Source organism: Carettochelys insculpta, chromosome 24, assembly GCF_033958435.1.
Source record: "Carettochelys insculpta isolate YL-2023 chromosome 24, ASM3395843v1, whole genome shotgun sequence".
In the NCBI taxonomy this organism is placed as follows: domain Eukaryota; kingdom Metazoa; phylum Chordata; order Testudines; family Carettochelyidae; genus Carettochelys; species Carettochelys insculpta.
Window position 1 is genome coordinate 8,930,853 of NC_134160.1, and position 22,404 is coordinate 8,953,256.

Below are 22,404 nucleotides of genomic sequence, written 5' to 3' on the forward strand. Positions count from 1 at the left end.
CATCCTATATACTTAAAAGCTTTATTTTAAAACAACAGAAGCAAATGTAGACTCTTGTTAAGTTTCACACATCAGTGCAGGTAAATATACTGCTGTATATGTATGTAGAGAATTTCTACTGTCTTCCGTATATGGTGGTGGTATCCATATGATAAATTACATTTATTTTGCACCTGTGCCTTTCCCAGCTGCACTCTGCCCATGATCTCCCTCCCGCAGGACAACTTGTAACATTATAAATGCCTACTCATAGGCATCTTTCAAAGACCTGCTGCAGTTTTGAAATCCACCAGTCCTAATGTTTCCATAAAAATATGTTCCTCCCTCTTTTGAAAGGAAGTTACAGTTCAGAAATGCAAATGAGTACTATTTAATCCTGAATCAGTGTCTAGTTTAAAGCCCAATAGTTCATGAAGGCTAGAAACAGGTGGAAAAGAGCTAGGAATCTCCATTTGCAAAGAAATACATTACTTTTTCTAGCTTTCAGGGATAATTGAGCTTAATCATATTTACTTACACAGAAAAGCTATTTTAGACCGATTTCAAACATTTGTCATGGCTAATTAATTCTCTTCCTACAAGGTCTGCCGTTGGATTCATGGTAATGAAGATGATCAGCTTTCAAGGTGGGGGAAGAGGGGTGAGAATTGATGGGGATGTTAGAAAGATCAGCTCATGTTTTTGTCCAGCACTTTAAAGATGTAGAACACTTGGTAAATGCTAGGTATTACTGAGATGGTATTTTACTAAACCAGGCACAAAGTACTGTATATACTATTCTACATGAGGGAATTTATCTCCCTTGAAGATAACCACTTGGTTTTCCCACGTGATGTCACTTGACTTGCCTGCAGCAGCAAAATATTTACTGAGAAGAAAAAAATGAAATATTAGCAAAAGAGTTTGCCTTCTGGTCCCTCTATTTTAATTTATTTTTGATTTACGATAGCTCAAAAGGAGGAGGGGAGGAAATGCAGCAACGTGCTGGAGAACAGCAGGAGTCCCACTTAGGTACTGACAAGGGAGAAGTTGGCGGAATTGAAACCATGAGTTTGACTATGGATTTATGGCATGAAGTAATGCATTACCAATCTGAGTCTCATGCTGAGATTCTAAATGGCAGCTATACTTAGAAAGACAAAATGTTTCTCCAGGAATCCAACACAAAGTCAAAAATTAGTCTCTGCTAAGGGAGTTTCTGCTCAATAATTATCGTGCATGTTCCCAATCGGCTTTCATACAAAAAAGGCAGAATTATCAAGGGGCTAAAATATAGGTCTGCAAAGTCCTGTGTTGTAGGTACCATTCCTTTTTCTGCCGCTGTCCTAGTGCTGTGCTAGCCACTTTATGGACAGAAAACAGAAAAATCCTTGCCCTGCAGCGCTTTTATAATCTCAAAAGACAGCTGGAGTGGCAAGGAGGCAACAGAATTTTTTCTGCTCGTTTCTTTTTTTCAGCCTGATCCATATTTAACAGTTATTTGACCACTGCTGCCTACCCTGTTAGTCACCTTTCCTGTCAATTTGCATAGCAGTCTGTAACCTGTTATTTGTATTCTAGTAGTAGTGGTGGAAGTTCACATAAGCAAGCCACGAATGGCTTCCATTCTAAGGGTATGTCTCCATTGTAATCTAAATCTGACCATAGCCCCTGAAGATAAACCTAGCTAGCTCTGATAACAATAGCACTAAAGCTATGGCCGCAAAGCCTGCCAAAGACCTTTGAGAATATAACTCAAAGGTTAGCCAGGTTGTCCTGACTTCCCTGCTATGGGTATATGAATAGCCAATCTAGCTCTGAGCTAGAAAATATGTGGCATCACACAAGTGACCTCAAACCCCTCAGTAGTTGACAATGTTAATCACAGAGACAGACAACATGCTGCAAGCACTGTGACCTGTGATAGAGACTGGAAAAAGCTGGACTTATTCAGAAGGAAGGCCTACTCATCAGCCACCATTCAACTCAGGATTGCAAACTATACTGCCTCACAGGCAAAATACACATACAACATCTTTGTACAGATGATGGAATTTATTGCACAGCTATCAAACACAAAAGGACATCAATTCAACAACAACTTGAGTGAGGGAGTGCTTATCCTGCACGGCTCTCCAGGCCATCCCTGATTGAGTGCATTTGGCCGCTTGATCCCATATCGCAGTAGTGGTCATGAGATGAGCGTTATGGCTCCAATTTGCTGGCTTCCTGAAGGAGGTACAGGCCACAATTAAGCACTTTCCCTTCCAAGTCTCAACTTTTTTAAAGAGTTCACCAACACTGCTCTTCTTCTCATTGCAATGAATCCATATACTAATCTGTTTTCTTCCCCAAACTTCACTTGGACCATGGAAAAGCACTCATGTACACGTTAGATGTTCACAGGGCAATGGCCTTTTATCTACAAAGAAAAAAATCTCTCAGGAAAATAGACTTTGTATTCTCTACAAATGGCCTTGGAGCACTCCAGTATCAAAACAAAGATTATCCAAGTGGATATCCAGATGTATTCACCTAGCATACAACATTTTCGACAAACAGCCCCCAACAACCGTCTGGGCCCACTCCACTAGAGCAATGGCTGCATCCACAGCCTTTCTTCATAATGCACCGATACTGGACATGTATAGAACAAATACGTGGGCATCTACACACACATTTACATATCACTATGCCACTGAAACATATTCAGCCAGATACACCCAATTTAGCCGTATCTGTTATAACATCACAACAACCAAAGCTCCCTCCGCCAGCCAGGGAGACTGCTCCATAATCACTTAGCACCCACAGGGACGGTCCTTGAAGAAGACGACAGTTACTCACCTTGTGAAGTAACTGAAGTTAATCGAGATGGGGTGCTCCATCATTCACCCTTATTCCCCTCTGCTTCAGTACTCTCTTTTCTTGGCAGAGAAAAATGGAGGGGTTGGCAGGCTGCACATGTGTAGTAGCCATCAGGTTCAGCCTGTGCCAGCCCTCTGCGGGCACTGCTACCATAACACTTTGACTATGGGCACAACAGCGCCATAATATGTAGGTGGAGAACCCACAGGAACAACCATCTCAAAGCATCTTGAGTACCACGCAAGGTAACTTTCATATGCGGCTGTGGAACAATCAGCAGTGCCTACAAAACTTCCACAGGTGTAAAGCCACATTCATAGAATTTTGTGAATTACTTTTCCCCACAATACCACAATAAGACCTACTCTGACTGTTGTAAAGTGAGTGGCACTTGCCTTGGGGAAGCTTGCAATGCCAAACAGCTACTGGTCAGCTGGGAATCAATTTGAAGTGTGTAAATCTACCGCAGGAGCTGCTGTGATTCAAGTAGCTAAGGCAAGCAATACCCTTCTGCTGTGAAAGACAGCAACTCTGGGAAATGTGCAGGATGTAGTGGGTGAATTTGTTGCAGTGGGGTTCCCTAACTAAAGTGGGTGAAAAGGATGTGCATTCCACCTATCTTGGCACCTGACAGTCTTGCCCCAGAGTACATGAACTGTAAGGGGTATTTCTCAATGATGCAGGTGCTAGTGGATCACAAGAGCCATTTCACTGACATCATCATGAAATGGTTAGAAAAGGTGCATGACACGACTATCTTTATGAACTACAGTCTCCTCAGAAAGCTGAAGGATAGAACTTTCTTCTCAGACCAGAAAATTATAATTGGAGATGCCAATAGTTATCTTTGGAGACCCAGCTTACCCCTTGCTCCCATGGCTGATGAAGCTGTACACAGACAGCATGGACCACAGTAAGGAGCAGTTCATCTACAGGCTGAGCAAGTGCAGAATGGTTGTTTGAATGTGCTTTTGGCTGTTTAAAGGCCAGGTTTTGGAGTTTGACTTGGCTAGACCTCAGCAAAAGCACCATTCCCATTGCTGTGGCAGCCTGCTGTGTGCTCCATAATACCTGAGAGAGCAAGGGGGAAAAATTCATACCAGGATAGAGGTTCAAGGCAGATTGCCTGACCACTAAGTACGAGCAGCCAGACACCAGGGTACTAAGAGCACATCAAGGGGCACTGCTAATCAGAGAGGCTTTGAAAAAACAGCTTTGTGAATGACCAATGAAATGACAGTCGTGTATGTACCCTCTGTTTCACATGCTGGCCTGTGAACCCTGGCAACACTCCAACGCAACACAAGCAATAAAGAAATATTTGTTGCAAAATCATGCACTTTATTTGTGGAACATAAGGAAGCAGAAACAGAAAAGCATTCGGGGAGGGTGGGCAAAGCAAAAGCAAGTGGTATTTTGCAATGCCCCTGTTCTGCAATCACAGGAGTGGGGTAACGAAGGGTCCTGTGGCACCTTATAGACTAACAGAAAAGTTTTGAGCATGAGCTTTCGTGAGCACAGACTCCCTTCATCAGATGCTGGTCTTGGAAATCTGCAGGACCAGGTATAAATAAGCCAGGGCAAGGGTGGGGATAACAAGGTTAGCTCAGTCAGCAAGGGTGAGGCTTACTACCAGCAGTTGATCTGGAGGTGTGAACACCAAGGGAGGGGAAGCTGCTTTTGCATTTAGCCAGCCATTCATAGTCTTTGTTTAAGCCTGAGCTGAGGGCGTCGAATTTGCAGATGAATTGTAGCTCAGAAATTTCTCTTTGGAGTCTGGTCCTGAAATTTCTTTGCTGTAGGATAGCTACTTTTAAGTCTGCTACTGTGTGGCCTGGGAGATTGAAGTGCTCTCCTACAGGTTTTTGTATATTCCCATTTCTGATATCTGATTTGTGTACGTTTATTCTTTTACGTAGAGACTGTCCAGTTTGTCCGATGTATATAGCAGAGGGGCATTGCTGGCACATGATGGCATAAATTATATTGGCTGATGTGCAGCTGAATGAACCCACGATGGTGTGGCTGATCTGGTTAGGTCCTGTAATGGTGTTGCTGGTGTAGATATGTGGGCAGAGCAGGCAACGAGGTTTGTTGCATGGATGGGTCCCTGAGTTAGAGTGACTGTGGTGCGGTGTATAGTTGCTGGTTAGAATTTGCTTCAGGTTGGCAGGTTGTCTGTGGGCAAGGACTGGTCTGCCTCCCAAGGCCTGTGAAAGTGGGGGATCATTGTCCAGGATGGGTTGTAAATCCCTGATGATGCGCTGTAGAGGTTTTAGCTGAGGACTGTAGGTGATGGCTAGTGGTGTTCTGTTGGGTTCTCTCTTGGGCTTGTCCTGTAGTAAGAGGCTTCATGGCACACGTCTGGCTCGTTGATCTGTTTTTTCACTTCCTCAGGTGGGTATTGCAGTTTCAAGAATGCTTGGTAGAGATCCTGTAGGTGTTTGTCTCTGTCGGAGGGGTCGGAGCAAATGCAGTTATATCTTAGTGCTTGGCTGTAGACAATAGATCATGTGGTGTGTCTGGGATGGAAGCTGGAGGCATGAAAGTAGGCGTAGAGGTCAGTGGGTTTACGGTGCAGGGCGGTATTGATGTGGCCATTGTGTATTAGCACCATGGTGTCCAGGAAGTGGATCTCCTGTGTGGACTGTTCCAGGCTGAGGTTGATGTTGGGGTGAAAGTTGTTGAAGTCCCGGTGGAATTCCTCCAGAGTCTCCTTCCCATGGGTCCAGATGATGAAGATGTCATCAATGTAGCGTAAGTAGAGACATGGTGTTAGTGGACAAGAGCTAAGGAAGCGCTGTTCCAGGTCAGCCATGAAAATATTGGCATATTGAGGGGCCATGCGGGTATCCATAGCTGTGCCGCTGATTTGAAGGTATATATCGTCGCCAAATCTGAAATAGTTGTGTGTGAGGATAAAGTTACAGAGCTCAGCCATCAGATGTGCTGTAGCATCATCAGGGATACTGTTCTGGACAGCATTTATTCCATCTTTGTGTGGGATGTTGGTATAGAGAGTGGTGGCTAGGATAGTGTTTTCTGGTAGGTCATCAATGTCTTGCAGTTTTCTCAGGAAGTCAGTGGTGTCTCAGAGATATCTGGGAGTGCTGGTGGCATAGGGACTGAGGAGAGAGTCCACATAACCAGACAGTCCTTCAGTGAAAGTGCCAATGCCTGAGATGATGGGGCATCCAAGATTTCCAGGTTTGTGGATCTTGGGTAGTAGGTAGAATAGCCCCGGACGGGGCTGCAGAGGTGTGCTGGTATAAATCTGTTCTTGTGCTTGTGTAGGGAGTGTCCTGAGCAGGTGATGTAGTTTCTTAGTGTATTCCTCGGTGGGATCTGAGGAAAGTAGCCTGTAAAATTTGGTACTGGAGAGTTGTCTGGAAGCCTCCTTCTGGTAGTCAGACCTGTTCATGGAGTGGAAATGTCAGTATCCTGTTCCTAAAGACATCCATGGGGGTGGAGTGAAAGGCTGCCCTGGACTTCCCCCTACCCTCAACGCACACATTCTAGGGTGCCTGGGAGAGGAGACTATTTAACATGGTGAGGAGGGCATGTGATTCAGCCTGGGCTGGAGAGGGGCTCTGTGCTCCCTCTAACTCCTGTGCCTTTACTAGGCATGTCAGCAGCAATATTTGCTGCACTACAAGCCTCAGTGTCTCCTCCTTGCCTCCTTCTCAGTCCCTGAACACTCTCCTCACATGCTACTTCTCCTCATGCTCGATCTTCCTCTCCTGCAGTGTTTGTCTTCTCCATGCATTTAATTGTGACCTGTCCGTGCAGGCAGATTGCATTTGCTAAAGGAACGTGTCATCCCAGGTACGTTAGCACCTTCAGGTCTGTGCTAGCTGAACAGCTGGGGGAGTTGGCAAGGTGCTCACGGGTGCAAACTGCTCTAACAGAAAAGTGAAGGACAGACTTTTGAGGAGATACAGTGTGAGCTTTATGGAGATGTGCAGGGAGGATTCCTGCTGTCTCCAGGCACATTACCAAACTGTTCCTGGGAGCCCCCACAGTGTAGGCTGCCACAGACCACACCCACTTGCCTTAACCCATCTGCAGCATAATTAAAAACAAGAACTCACCAGAAGCGTCTGCCCCACCATCAGGCTCTGGCAGCAATATGCCCTGGATGAGGGGATCGGCCCTAAAATTGAAAAAAGGTCCTGACTGTTAGTGGCTCCTTTTGCCTGCTGACCATTCTCCTCTTTCCCTAACTATGTCCTCCCAGCTGTTGCCTGAGACTGCCTGAAGAATCTCTTAGGACTTCTCTACAGACAGCTTGGGACAGTGGTTAGGTCCCTCCCAAACATCCCATGCAGCTGTTCATAGAAGCGGCATGTTTGCAGCAATGACCCAGACCATCCATTTACCTCCCTTCTGGTATGTGTGCCTGAGCTACTTTATTTTCGTGCAACACTGCTGGGCATGTCTGGCATATGCTGTTTCCACCATGCCCTGTGTGATCTTGGCATAGAGATCAGCATTTCTTTTGCTGCTTCACAGTTCTGCCAGCACAGCTTCATACCCTGCCACCTAGCAATCAAGTCCAGGATCTCCTGCACATTCCATGCTGCAGCTCATCTGTAACCCTGGGCATTCATGGTCAGATGAGCTGCTGAGGTGTGCTGCCTTCTCCACTGGCCAAACAGGAAATGAAAGTCAAACGTTCCCAGGCCTTTTCCCATGCACTTGGAGAGCAGCAGAGCTGAAGCGTTGGCCAGAGCAGTCACACTGGAGCACTATCTGACACCTCCAAGAGGCCCAGGATGTCGATTTTTCACAGCCCTGTGTCTACACTACCCTAAAGACGATCACGCCAGGTCAAATTCAGCATTACACCTTGTGAAAAGCAGGAGTGCCGAAATCTACCTTAACAGTCCTCAAAGTCAGCAGAATGGGCTTGGTGGTATGGACTTGTTTTCTTTAAAAAAAAAAAAAAATTGACCAAATGTGGTTAAATTGGACCTAAACTTGCAGAGTAGACCAGGCCCTAGAAGAGTCAAGAGGGAGATGGGGCAGGAAGAGGGCGTGATAAGAGACAAGGATAGAGAAGTAGGGAGCAACAGAATTTTGAACATCCTTATTAGAATTGTGGGGAGAAGGTGACAGGGAGTTTGGACCTGATGCAGCAGAGAGCTGGAGCCAATGGAGATGTTCAAAAAGTAAGGGGGTGCAGTGAGCTCAGAGCTGTAGGCAGGGAAGATAAGTTCAGCTGTATTCTGACTGGTCCTTGCCTGTCCTGCCTGCTCCCAAACTCACTGCAAAATGCACAGCTGCAGTTCAATGAAGGTGCAAGGTCTGTTGCTATCGCTCGGGTGGCTGCTTCTGGTTGAGTCTGCCTTCACCTCCTTGGGGAAGGGAGCACAAGGCCCTGTTATTGGCCATCCCCTGGCAACTACTGTTATCTTGGAGGGGCTGCTAGGGGCCCTTTTGCCATTGGAGTGCAGGGGCTGGTGGCTTGTCCCTGTTCCTAGTCTGTCTTGGTGGGCAAAGAACTGGCCTTTTATAGGCTGCCCTCTGGGAGGTGAAGTCTACTGCATGTCATCCCACTAATGAGACTTGTTGCCCAAATCCAGCTCCAAGGACGGAGGGCGAAGCAATTCCTTCTCTACCAACTCACTGAATTGCTTTCGTACTTACATTGCACCTGCTCCTAGAACCAAGCCTCCATCCTGCTAGGTGCTGTACAAACACAGAACAAAAAAAGGGCCGGAACACTTGCAATCCAAGTAGAGAAATCCCTTTTCTAGCTTGGTACAAGCTCCTTATCATCTTGCAGGTAGAACTTACCTGTTCAACAAGCCCTGGTGATTCAAAAGGCCCAGGGGTCCCGGCCGCTGCTGCAACTGTGGCAGCTGGACTCCTGGGGCCTTTAAATCCCCTCACAGTACGCTCCAAGTGGCTCTGAGAGCCGCTTGAAGTGGGAGGGGCACAGCATGCCGTGGGAGGGGCTGAAGGGTGGCTGCCTCCAGTTCCTCCTCTTCTGCTTGAGGCCAGGCCCCTTCCAGGAGTGTGATGCCCTTCCCCTCCCCCCACCTTGCCCATGGACCTGCCAAATCTGTCACACACACCCATGCATTTGTGCACATTTGGGTGTTTCTTTTGCTCGTGGTTTGCTCTGCATAAAAGACAACTCTTCTTCTTAGAAGTGCTGCTGTCCCTGTCACACATAACAGGTGATTGGTAGAGCGTCAGCTCTCTGAAAGTTGGTGGCCTTTCTTGATCTGCGTTTTGGACAGCGTGGCTGCCAGTAATTCTGTTTCTCACTTTCTGCTTCTGAAATCCCTGCCCTTATGCTTGGTGGCTCAGTTAATGAGCTCCATAATTACAGCTGTTGAAGCAAATCCAGCCACTTAAGGAAATACAGAGGGCTACGTAGCTTCCCCCTCCTCCCGCCGCTGCCTTCCATTTTCAATCTAGAAATGGCTTCTCCCCAATGGGCCAGCGATGGCAATGAAATTAATCTGAGACTTGTAATTGGAAATGGAGTAGCGGCTTAATAAAAGCGTCAATTATTAAAGACTGCAAACTCCCCCGAAAGATTGTGGTGTAGGACGTCTGCAAACTTGCACAGAAAGCTGGTTTCTGTGATAGCAGCTGTGCACAATTACCTTCTCATGCTGCATATTGGCTCCTTTCGTGAGGTTCCACCTGCCCAATCAATCTGAGAGTGTTGTTTGATCACAAGACAGCTACAGCTATGAAGGTCCCCCTTTTAGCTGGGTGGAAGCAACTATATCTGCTAATATGTCTCTTGCAGCTGAGAAAGGGGATAAGCCTCATTCTGCATTCCAACCTGAGAGTGGCTGCAGAAGCGTTCCTGAATGGCTGCAAAAGCACGCTGCCTCCAAGATGCTGCAGATTTAGCACGCTGGCGAGGCGAAGAAGACGCAAGCAGATGTCACGTTTCACAGCCAGGAGCTGTGCAGAAACAACCAAAACTCTGAAGTGTCTTGCCAATTTCTCTGTATGTTGTAACAAATCCAGGCTCTCCGCTGCTATGGTTTGATGACGAGCCTGACATAAAAACCCTAGACAGATATCTGCACATCAATGACTTTGGGGTTTCTCGGCCTGCAGCTTGCAGAGCTTCATGGAAATAGCAGGAATCCTCCTCCAAACGTATGGGTGGCTACCGTTTTTTCATCTACACGACAAACTCCTCTTAACATTATAGGGCCTATAACAGGTAGTGAAACTGCTCTGATTCCATCCTGTGATGAACAGGATGCAAATATGGACTAGGTCAACCAGTCAATAACAGTAGTTCAGCAACGAGAGTCAAAGAAGAGTTTAAGATACTGAATTGGACAGTGTGGGTGCTCATCAGGCTCTGCTCTTGTCTTTGCCACTTTTCTGCAGTGTAAATGAGGGATGGTAATTTGGGACGCTAGAGACAGCATCCTGAACTCTTGTCAGGATTCTAAAGCTTTCATCTCCTGTTGTTCTGCCCCTACTCTGAACAACAGATTTTTACCTCCCGGATTCATCACAGAGCGCAGAGCATTGCCTTTAACAGTCCTGCTTTAGGTGTTAATGATGTTACAAACTTTTGCCAGCCCAGCCCAGCCCAAATTATGCTCCTGTTAGCTGAGGGATGAAGTTGACATGTTGCAAGAGGAAGTCTAATAATAGAATGGACTTCAAGAGCTGAGATTATGTGGGCAGGGAGCTGTCGGGGGATGGGATGAGCTGAATCTGAGGGCATCTGCCAGCCATTGGTCCGCGCTATAGATTATACAAAATAGAAAATGACGGTCCAGGAAGGAGTACTGCAGAAAGGGATGTAGGGCTCATAGTGGACCACAAAGTAAAGATGAGTCAGCATGACACTTGTACAAAAAGCAAACAGCATTCTGAGATGCATTAACAGGAGTGTTGTGAGCAACACAGGAAAGTCATTCTGCTGCTCTACTCTGCACCGATTAAGCCTCATCTGGAGGTTTACGTCCAGTTCTGTGCACCACATTTCAGGAAAGATACGGAGGAGTTCAAAAAGGTATAGAGAAGAGCAACAAAAATGATTAAAGATCTAGAAAACATGATCTATGAGATACCATCACTGGACCTAACCACGTCAATTACAAGATCAAGGGATCATTCTCCTGTACTGCACCAATGTTATATATGCCATCATGTGCCAGCAATGCCCCTTTACTACGTACATTGGACAAACTGGGCAAACACTTCACCAATACACATAAACCTGTCAGTGAGCATTTCAGTGAACTGGGCCATTCTGTTAAAGACCTGAGAATACGTATCCCACAACAAAGAGACTTCAACAGCAGATTACAAAGGGGCATGTGTGAACTGGAGTTCATGCTCAAATTTGATACATTAACACTGGGTCTCAATAGAGAGAGCAATTATCTCACACATTACACATTACACACATTACAAGGGCTGTTTCCCTTTCCTTGTATGCATAATGATCTTAGGCAAGACAATTAGTATATCTCCCCCTCTCCCTCCCTTCAGTTCCATATATCTGATTTGTCTGGGTTTTTTTATTTTAATTTTATTTTATTTTTTGGACCTCTGTGCTGTATAACTGTCAGTCTGTACTGGAACTGCTATTGATCTGAATAAGTGGGTCTGTCCCAAGAAAGCACATCACCTAATAAATTATTTTGTTAGTCTTTAAAGTGCTATATGACTGCTGGTTTGTTTTGTTAGAATACAGACTAACATGGCAAACTCTGTGTTACTATGAGGGCTGGATTAGTTTGGAAAGGAGGTGACATAACAGCTTTCAAGTACTTAAAAGGCTGAGAAATTATTCTTCTTAACTTCTGATGACAGGACAAGAAGCAATGGGCTTAAACTGCAGCCAGGGAGGCTTAGCTTGGACATTACTGTGGTTAAGCACTGGAAAAAAATGCCCAGGGAACTTGTGGAATCTCCATCACTGGAGATGTTTATGAGTAAGTTAGACAAACTCATATTGGGAATGATCTAGATGGTGTTTGGTCCTGCCTCTGGAGGTCCCTTCCAGTTTTAGTGTTGTAAGGTCATCTGGGTAAAAGGGGACCTGAAAACAGAGTTCCAGCCCCAGGAGTGGACCTATGGCCTATGGTCATCACCCTATTCTGCTCCTCTCCCCAGCTGCAAACACACAAGGATCATCATCCCAAATGTAAGGCAGCTCAACCAACACCCTCTCTGACATCAGAAAAACTCTTCCCTGGGCCCAGGGCAGCTGTGATCAGGGAAAGTCATAGGTTGCTTAACTCCTAGGGGAGCTATGTTGTCTTGGAGAGGCCTGGCTAGGGTCCTGCAAACTGGGGCTTAGATATCTATGTAATGGGAAGGTGGGAGAGGCCTAGCCACTTCCATGAAGTGGAAGCTTTGCACCCTATCCCACGGGAAGAATACAAATGAGTCTCCATTTCAGCTACTGACGTTTCCACTTTCCTGGGCAAGAATGACTCATGCTGGGGAAAATGATTACCGACAGTGGTAAAACTGTTTTTTGTTTAACACACAAGCCTGGAAGACTGGTGAGATCAGGCCTGAAGAGCACCGAAGTTGTTGCTGACCACTGCCAACTGACCCTTTTTAGTTACGTTGCTTCCTGCACCTCAAGCTGCAAGGATGGGATTTGAAGTCAGATGGGGACACTCCCTGGTCAACTGGTTGGGGTCACCCACAATTCAACCATATGCACAAGGTGACTATTAAATCTGTGGTGCTTTTAGATGCCTGGAATAAAGCCATACAGTATCATCATGCGCCTGGGGCACTAAAGACCTGCTCTCTAATGTTTTGCTGCAGCTCTTGTCCTGGGAGATAAGACTGTCCACTCCAGCACAGATTCCCTGTGACTTGGGGCAGTTTCTTTTGCCTCGGTGACATTACTGGATTTTAAAAGGAACGTGAGAGCCATTTCTGTAACCGCTGTCTGAAGTTTGCACCAAATCTTGTGCCAGGTGAGGTGTCTAATGAAAGCTGAAGATTCATTAAATCTGTTGATGGTGCTTATATGTCTGCATCATTTTTATATGTAAAGATAGAAATATTGGCTCTGTACTTGTAGTTGAAGTTAGTTCTGAAAGGACGCCATAGAAGGTGGGGCCGCCGGCTGTGAAAGAATTCCAAGCCAGGTAAAGGTGCGCTGAACAGAGAGAGGACCTCATCAGACTTCAATTCACACATCGGGAACTAAGCTGGGACGTGACGTCTGGCTTGTTGCCGATGGCAGAATGCCTCAAAAGATGGACAGGTGACCTAATCATGTAATTCTCCATTCTGTACGTGACCACAGGCAGGATTTTCCCTCCAGAAGGGCAAGGGTTATAAAAGGGACCCTGGTAATTCACCCTTGGTCTCCAGTCTACAATCGCCATCTTGTTTCACATCTTCAGGCTGCAGTTTGCAGCAACATCTCTGCTATGAACCTGAATGGACTGTTGGCCTATGCTAACAAACGATGTCTTTCCAGAGACTATTAAGAGTGCAGCATATTCCACCTGCTGCATGCCTGCATCAAGGGCCTTATAATTGATGTATGTAATTTGATTGCTTTAACAATTTCCTTCTCACCCCATGTTTTCTTTCTTTTACAAATCAAACCTCAGATTTTAGATTCTAGAGGATGGGTTCAGCCTGCTGTTTTGGATAAGATCTAATTATGTATCAGCCTGGAAATGTGGCTGGTTCCTTTGGGGACTGGAAGGACTTGTGTGGATTTGCTGAGATTGGCTTTCATAACCTCTCGTGTGTAAGGCAGGGTATTGATTAGGGCACTAGGAAAGCTAGAGGGCCTGAGGGATTGGCTTCTGTAACCCCTTGCTGGCCAGGAACGTAGCAGAAGTGCTCTTTGTGACTGGTTTGGTTTGCATTATGTGAAGGAACCCTAGTCTAGATTGTGAATAGCCTGGCTTAAACAGCTTGCCCAGGGTTGGTTCTCTTGGGAGTACATGGGAAACTCTCTGTAGGGAGTCAAGTATTGGAGGGGTAGCTGTGTTAGTCTGGATCTGTAACAGCAACGAAGGGTCCTGTGGCACCTTATAGACTAACAGAAGAGTTTTGAGCATGAGCTTTCGTGAGCACAGACTCACGTCATCAGATGCTGGACCAGCATCTGATGAAGTGAGTCTATGCTCACGAAAGCTCATGCTCAAAACTTTTCTGTTAGTCTATAAGGTGCCACAGGACCCTTCGTTGTTCTCTGTAGGGAGGAGCTGTATTTGTACAGGGCCTAGCACAACAGGTTGATGACTGGGAGGCACAGGCGTTATTGCAATATGAATATTCCTCCTTGAGGAACTGAGTGCTTTGAGCATTCTCTCTGTAAAACGGGACACATCATGTACAAGTCTAGCTAGGGGTTCAAGGATCAGCCTCACTGACAAAGCGGGGAGTCTTCCAGTAAAAGTCCAGCAATCCTTTTATCCCACCAATCAAAACTAATAAGGTTCTCCCGAGCTCTCTGTGTGGAAATGGCACGTCCCAGGAGAGAGCAGATGAAGCAGCCTGACCATCTGCTTTGACATGCAACGTTAGAAGAAAAGTGCCTCCATCTGAGAGGGATTGTTAGGTGGGCTAGAAAGAAAATTCCCTTTAGGCGAGGACAGCTTCTGCCCTGGGGGGCTTGCCAGTGAAACGGTTTGAAAACCTTTGGGGTCTCTTCATTTGAGCTGCTGAAAAGGTATAAGAGGGCTCTACCATTCCACTCTGACCCATTCTGACTTGGCAAACTCATTTATGCCTGTGGCCACGCCAACAAACAAACAAGTAGAATCCAACGCCCACTGTCTTAGTTAACCAGATGAACGTCCAGACAGATTCTGCAGCTAGGCTGGAAGTTGGCTGTTTGTGTGGTTTTAGCTAGACTACTGTTTTAGTATGGCCTATCCCCAGTCCAGTTTGGAGACAAAAATTAGCCTGGATCACCTGAAGTGCAGCCTCCCCCCACCAGTGTTAACCTTAGATGCACCGTGCATGGCCATCTTCACAGCAATTGGGTGGAGAGCACTGGCCTGGGCTTCAAAAATGGCATCCTCCCTGCGGCATGACCTTGCACTCACTGTGAAGGGAAGTCATGGAAGTTTTTAAATGACAAACACACATAGCGAATGCAGCCCGATGGAGATTCATCAGCACTCTTCTTGCTGTGATTCTCCAGGCACATAGGAAGGATTCCATTGCAGTGATATTATCTGGCCTGGAAAACCTTTGGACACCGTGAGCTGGAGGAGGGTGGGTTTCTTTTTCATAGCTGTGAATATTGTGAGCTTGAAGGTGAAGAATAGTGCATGGTCCTTCCATTACTTAGAGGCTATAGTCAGACCTATCACTCCTCTTGAAATTACACCCAGGCTCAGCTCCAGCTTCTTGTCTCTTTCTCTGTCTCTCCAATATAATTTATGTTGGCCACTGAGCACACAGCATCCTGGACACAACATTTCACTCAGCGTGAGGCAGCAGGGTCAGGCGTGGGAGACAGAGCTCTTGGCGTGCACATCAGTAATTCTGTTCCCTGCAGAGAGGCCGGTCATGTGTGGATCTCAATGCACTTTACAACACCCCCACAAGGTAGGGCAATAATTTTTGGATCAGACACTCTTTACCATTTATAATGGGTTCGTACAGCACCTAACACAGCAAGGGCTAGGCTTGAGATGCTGGTGCGATATAAAATTAAAGGCGTAATAATTCCACCCATTTCACAAAGGGGAAAATGAGTCACAAAGAGCTGCAGTGCCTTGTCCCGGGCAACTCACTCTGAAACAGAGGTTGGAACAGAACCCAGAACTTTGCCTCCCATTGTGGGGCTCCTTCCCCGTGACGTTTATTTCTGTGCCTTCTGAAGGGTTTCTTTCTTCAGGGCCTTTCAGGCTGATCCAAAGCCATTCTTCACAGCAAGATTTCTTTTTGGAGTTTAGTCAGCAGGAAGAAAAAGGCCAGAAAAATGTCTAGGCAGAGAATTGCCTCTGAATGCTGTATCCAACTGAAACAGTGGGGGACGGGAATCAAGGTTGGCGGAACGTAATTACCCAAACTGGAATTTGGTCAAGGAACTGCTGCTCGCGCTCCTCTTGTGAAAAACGTCAGGGACTGTAATGGGTTTAAGCCTTGGATTTTGCCCCCTGAAAGGATGGCAGCTCTGGAAGCACAATGCCTCTCGCTCTGCTCTGGGACCACTGCTCAAAAGGCAACATGCCACCTACAAGTTCCTTACCATCATAACGTGTGGCATCTGGGTTTTCCTCTGTGATCTCCCATCCCAGTACAGACACAGCCTGCACCTGCTTAGCACACGAGAGCTGATATAACCACAGCCTGAGGTGGTATGGCTGCAGGCTCTTAACATACCTTTGCCTTGATCATTCTAATTGCAGCTAAAAGGCAGCTGTCACTTTGATCCACTTTGCCCTAAGAGAAGATGAACGTGGTTCCCTGAAAGACTGTGGTGGTGGGGAAGGGGCTGAGGGTTGTCAGCTTGGCAGGTTGCTCTGAGTATCCATTTAGACCAACACGAAAGCAATGGATATAGAATAAACCTGCTGTACCTCGGCAACAGTATTGTAATCTGGTCCTGAGGGTGATGGTTTTGCTTCCTCATCCCCATTTGGAGACTAATGCAGCAGGTGTTTCTAGCCAATGTTACAACTAATGTCGGCCCCAATCCTGTGAATAGTGAACATCCTCGGGTAAGTCTTCACTATGGCTTGGATTGACATGCTGTGATTGATCTAGCGGAGGCTGATTTATCATATCTAATGTAGACCCAATGTATTGACCCTCAAGTGCTCTCCCATCAAGTCCAGTACTCTACCAGCATGACTCAACGGGAGAGCGTCAACTGTTAACTAATGGTGTCAAGACACCACAGTAGGAAGACCTAAGTATGTTGACTTGAGCTACATTATTCATGTACCTAAAGTTGTGGAACTTAGGTTGACAGCCTGCAGTAATGTAGACAAGGCCTGTACTCCCAGTGAAGTTCAAAATTTGCTGCCTCCCAAATAGGAGCTCCAGGCTCATAGCCAAAATGCCCATTTTAAGATAAAACATGCCAGAAATTCAACTCTGGGATGGTTCTAATCATTCTAGCCCAGGGGTCTGCAACTTGTGGCTCTGGAGCAACATGCGTCTCTTTAAGGACTTCTTTGTGGCTCCTAATTATTATATTTATAATTGCAAAAGTTTACAAAAAAAAACCCTTGTGGTTATTTTTGATAAATGGTGAATGTCTAAAAGCCCCCAAATGAACAACTCATATCTAAATAGCAAATATGTTATCTTGAAACATTGGCTAACTCCCCTAGTGTCCTTCAGAGAGAGAGAGCAGCTTCAGGAGTGAAAGTCAGGAAGACAGTGGTACAAACACACATGTAAAGTGTGAGGAAATAGAATATGTAAAAAGTCTGTGACCGTCCTGCAGCAAACATGTATCGCATTGCAAATTGTGTGTGCGCTGTTCTTAAAATAGGGGCTACAAAAAGTATGGTTTAATATTATTTATTAAAGACCATCTCAGAGTTGCATGCATTGCAGCTCTTGAAATGAGTTTACCAAACTGGAAAAAATGGCTCTTGCTATTTTGGCTGCTGACCCCTGTTCTAGACCAAATTCCAGCCTGAGCTGGAATATATGCCCGCAGAGTTAATCCATAAGGATATTTTTCATATAACACAGCATCAATCGGGAGGCACACTGTCTGTGGTCCTCGAGTAGTTGAATATTCATACAAATCATTGATGTCTGAATGTGCAATCAGGACAACTGCTTCTAAGATTAGACTCCAACCTGGGATCAGGCATGTACTATCTGCCATAGAAATAAACGGATTTTGGGTTTGAACTTTAGTTTGATAAATCCATTCCATATTATTCTTCCAGCTGTAGAAATGGCCCCGTTTCTGGTGTATTTCCACTGACATCCTTACCCACTGCTGCACATGGTGCATGTGAGTTGGCCCCTTTTGTAGCCTGTCCAAGTTGAAAGGCACAGGACTGAATAGGTTCTGGTTGCAGAGACACAAGTTTCTTCTCATTCTTCAATGCTTGCTGGCAAAATTTGGTGTTTCTATCCCCTGGGCTGCAGATCTCTTATTTCCACCCTGTGACCAGCAGCCCCATCCATTTCCTCATGTTTTGTCCCTCTGTAATTGGTTGATTTCTGTGGCCCCTCCCTCAGCAGGATGGATGGGGCTTTAGCTGCTTTGGAGAGCTCCACCTGCCAATCCCAGCTGTCAAATAGGTTAGCTGTCTGTTCACTTCAATGGCTAGATAAGAAACATTAGAGAGAGCAGGACCGCTGAGATGGGCCCATGACCTGTTGCGTCCCTGCTTACTTACAGCTGCTGGAACCCACCAGAAAAGTTCTGGCTTCTAATTTGTCAGTATGAATATTTCCTGTGAGCCAGGTAAATCCCAGCTGTGGCCATTCCACGCACCTGCCACCTGGGTGGTGTGAATGGCCATGCTGTATTAATTATTATGAAACAGCCTGAGAAATGAATCTAAACAGAGGTTGCCATGGAAGCACAGTCAGTGCCGCTGTCGCCTCGTCTTTAAGAGGCTTTAAACGTTCTGCATGCAAATTACCTCTCTCTAAAAATTAAATTTAAAAACATCCCTGCCCTCAGAGTGGGGAAGGGGGGGCTGTATTCCATGGCCCTGTGGGCAAAGCCCACACCAAGGGGTCAGGCATGGGGTGGGAGACCTGCAACAGCCAGGATGAAACTAACACACGAACCTGGGGTAAAGGGACCATGCGGCCTTCCATCCAGCCTGTGGACTGCCAAAGTGCCTGCTGCACCTTTCTATGGGTTATTAGCACTGCTGGGTCTGTGGAGCAGCAGATCCCATGATAGGAGCTGGAACTAGGTGCACTGGAGGTGCAGCCACAACCCTTGGCTGGACATGGTTTCTGTTATATACACCATTTCCAGTTTGGTTCAAGAGCTCTCATCACTCCCTGCTATAAATACTTTTCCAGGGGCATCAGATCTCATAGTCCGGTTCCTGGTCCCTGGAGTATTCAAGGAACGCAGGTCCCAGCCCAGAAAAGATTAGAGGGAGACGAGACGCAGCAAGAGCTTAGGTTGGCTGGCTGGCTGGCCGGCCGGAATCACAGAGGGCTCTGGTGACGGAGGAAATGAGCTAAACGGTGGTTTTAAGAATAGACAGTGCTGAGCTAGTGAAGGCAGAGGGAAAAGATTGCAAAATAGATCAACACAGAACCTTAAGACAGAGTTGCCCCATTCCTAGACGAGGGGGATGCAAAGTTGGGGGCAGGCCCCCATGGGGGGGAATGTGAACTTTCAGAAGAGTGCACGGCCCTATCAGCTGCTGGGTCTCAGGCTCATCCATCTGCTTAAAAATGTTGAAATCTGTTACTGTTCTTATGTCTGTGTGTTCACATTTACATACCTGTAAGAGCCCGGCGCCATGGCTCTGGGCAGCGTGGGCCCGTGCAGGTTGCCCACCGGGTCTAGCTGTCCCAGGGCTTTGTCCCCTTTAAGGACCAGCGGTCCGTCGGCCAGCAGCTGGAGGGCCCCGCCTACAGTCCGGGTCGGGGCTGTGGTCAGTCAAACAGTGGGGAGCCTGCCCTTGACTCAGGGCAGGGCAGCAGTCACACCCGCCATCCTGGGAAGCCCAGCCCTTAGTCCAGGGCCGGGCAACGGCCAAACAGCGGCTTACAGGCCCCAGCCCTCAGCCTGGGGCGGGGCAAGGGGTTGCACAGGTGGTTTGGATATCCAGCCCTTGCAGCAGGGCGGGGCTGCAGGTACGTGCACACAGTTTTGGGGAAGCCCAGCCCTTGGTTCAGGGCGGGGCAGCAGTCAAACAACGGCTTATGGGCCCCAGCCCTCAGCTTGGGGCAGGGCAAGGGTTAAACCAACAATTTGGGGAAGCCCAGCCCTTAGTTCAGGGCGGGGCAGTGGCTTTAGAGAGGCGAGGGGTGACCCCACCAGGGAGGGGTAGTAGGTCACGGGCCCTCCCACTCCACTGCGACCCTGCCCGGGGCCCTGAGGATCGCTCACACCTGAACTTGGCAGTGGGGATTCAGACCACAACACACCGCCATTGGCTCAGGGGGAGCGTTCCTGGGGCCACTTCCTACCTCAACCTCCATCGGTGCAGGATCCTGGTCGGCCAGTCCCGGCGGGTAGGCCTCATCCGAGTAGTCTGCCTTCGCGGGCGCCGGCCAGGCAGACATCTCAATGTCATTGGGGTAGTCTGGCGATGGCAGAACTGTGGGCTCAGGGCAGTCGTAGGCCTCTGCGCTGCGGGCATCCGGCTGAACTCTGGGATGGGGGCTTCCAGGGCCTCCGGGTAGTTAGCCCCGGATAGTCTCTCTGGTCCTGGCCAGGGCTCAGGGGAGGGGGCCCTCCACCGGCGCAAGGACCCTGGTAAGTCCGGGTAGTACGCCTGTGGCATCCTTATCTATAGCTGCCCAGGCTGGTCTCGGCAGCTCGGGGGCAGCGCTGGCCGACAAGCTGGCCAGCAGTGGGTGGGCTTCCCAGCCCCGGCGCCTGGGAGTACAGTCAGCCGGCTCCTCCTGGCATGGCGGCCCAGCATTTAATGGGCCCCGAGCCTTGCCCCTGGCCCTTCTGGCCCTAGGCACCGCCCTCTGCGGGGTGGGGCACTGGTGTTCCGGCTCAGGGCCTGCCCACCAGGGCCTTTGAGCAGCCTCCTCCACCGCTGAGTCTTGGGGAGGTCAGGGCACCTCGCTACAATACCGATTTGTAAAGCTTTTACGTTCTACACTTATTTTCTTACACATGCTGAAAGGGTAATTTTTTTCTATATGAATATAACCAAATTTTGTCAGTGTGGATTACATTGGGCAGGTTGGGGGAACCTGCTAATTGCAGAGAGGAAGAGTGGAGCCTGACGTAAAAAGTTTGCTCACCCCAGTCCTAGGGGGCTATGTTGACCCTGGGTAATAAAGTGCATTTTTAACATGTTAGCATTCGCAGTGTGTCATTTTAACATCTTAGCTGATCCAGGCAAACCCCAGGAGAAGCCCACTACAGCCCCCACTTGCCTTGACTACATGCAGATTTTTAACTCCCTTTTGTTGATCCCTGTTGAATACCCTTCCCCCCCCAAAGTAAAGACAAACCCTTAAGGCTAATTCTGCAGTGAATAGGGTGGAAATGGAGCACTGGACTTGCTCTTTCCAATACAAATTGAAGAGCTGCTGAGCTCTTCAACAGAAGGACTTCCACTGATTAGAGGGGCTTTGAATGGAACCATTAGGAGTAACAGACTGTACCCAACTAACTTTTACATACCTTGGTGGGGCCATAGTCTGGAGATGTTTCCAGCGAGTTAACCCTTTAATGCAGGGATGGTCTCTCTGTCCATACAGCACCCAGCACAATGGGACCTGATATTCTGATCAGCTGCTAGCATCAAATGAATGTTTTAACAATCAGCTTTATTCTCTTCCGTCTCCGGCAAACTATGTGAATTGGACAGGTCATGTCATCGTTCTACGCCTCAGTTTCAGCATTTGTCAAAAGGGCGGCACGTTTGATAAACGACTTTTTAGAAGGCTGGGCGCACACCGATCCATGAATAAGATTTTGTGTTTGCAAAAATCATGTCAATTTGAGCTGTTCTAAAACACCAAGTGCGCCATTAAAAGTGTGTCTTACTGAAGCCAAGAGCAGCATAACTAACACTCCCTATTTTTAGCAGGTCTGTTATATCTGCGCTGGGAAGTTTTTACGCTAGGGCTGTTTTACCAGGTTTAAACTGTTGGTAGTTAATTGACTCTTAAGGCTAGCAACCAGGAAGTACCACAGTATTCCATCTGTTAAATCAAGTGACTTGTATATTTCAGTTCTTCCAGCTAAAGAGAGTGATAACCCTATGCATTCATAGTGCAATCAGGAGCTGAGCCCGTGGGTAGCAGGCAAGCATTGATAAGCAGTAAGTGATGTTTTTGCTTCATTTTCACTTCATGTCTATCTTATTCTAACCACTAAATCACCAGCACCAAGAATCGAATTTGCACTTATAAAAGCATCCGTCAGTCCATTTTGCCACGGCGGCTGGTGCTAATCTCAAACTCTCTTTTGCTCCCACTGTGTGGAATCGGCACCTTTTGGGTGATCAACAGGGTGTGCTCATTTAAGTTGGAGAGGGGCAGATTGACCTTGGCTCTAGCAGAAAAGACCTCCATTAACATTCCACCTAGAAAGGGGAAGAGAACTGCTAGCTGATTGGCTGGCTCGCTTCTCCCACGAAGCTGCAGCCTCCCATTGTGAATGGATTTCCTCCGCAGGCGTGAATGGAGGGCGGCATGTGGAAACTGCCTTGCCTGTGTTTGGCAGTTCGGTAACTGCTGATTTGTCTAACGTGTGTCGAACGAGCACACTCACCGAGGTAGGACAGACCCTACCAAATTCACAGCCATGGAAAATATGTCATCAGGGCTGTCCCAAGGGTGAGGCAACCCCCCTCCCCCGCCACAAGGTGCAGGGTCGAGGGCAACCCCCCGCTATGCTGCAGTCCCAGCCCCAGCCATGTTCTGTCTCCGCCCACCCCCTTTCCCAAGCAATGCTGCCAGGGGGGATTCCAG

General features: G+C 47.4%; 1 long non-coding RNA gene across 1 annotated transcript; it reads right to left on the reverse strand.

Moving 5' to 3' along the window:
- Positions 1–1,471: 1,471 nt before the first annotated feature.
- On the reverse strand, positions 1,472–21,358 carry LOC142001248 (uncharacterized). The gene is made up of 4 exons (XR_012642423.1): positions 21,110–21,358; positions 19,933–20,750; positions 6,939–7,000; positions 1,472–6,260 (listed from the first exon to the last, which is right to left on the reverse strand). It is a non-coding gene; the product is annotated as an uncharacterized LOC142001248 (long non-coding RNA).
- Positions 21,359–22,404: the final 1,046 nt, after the last annotated feature.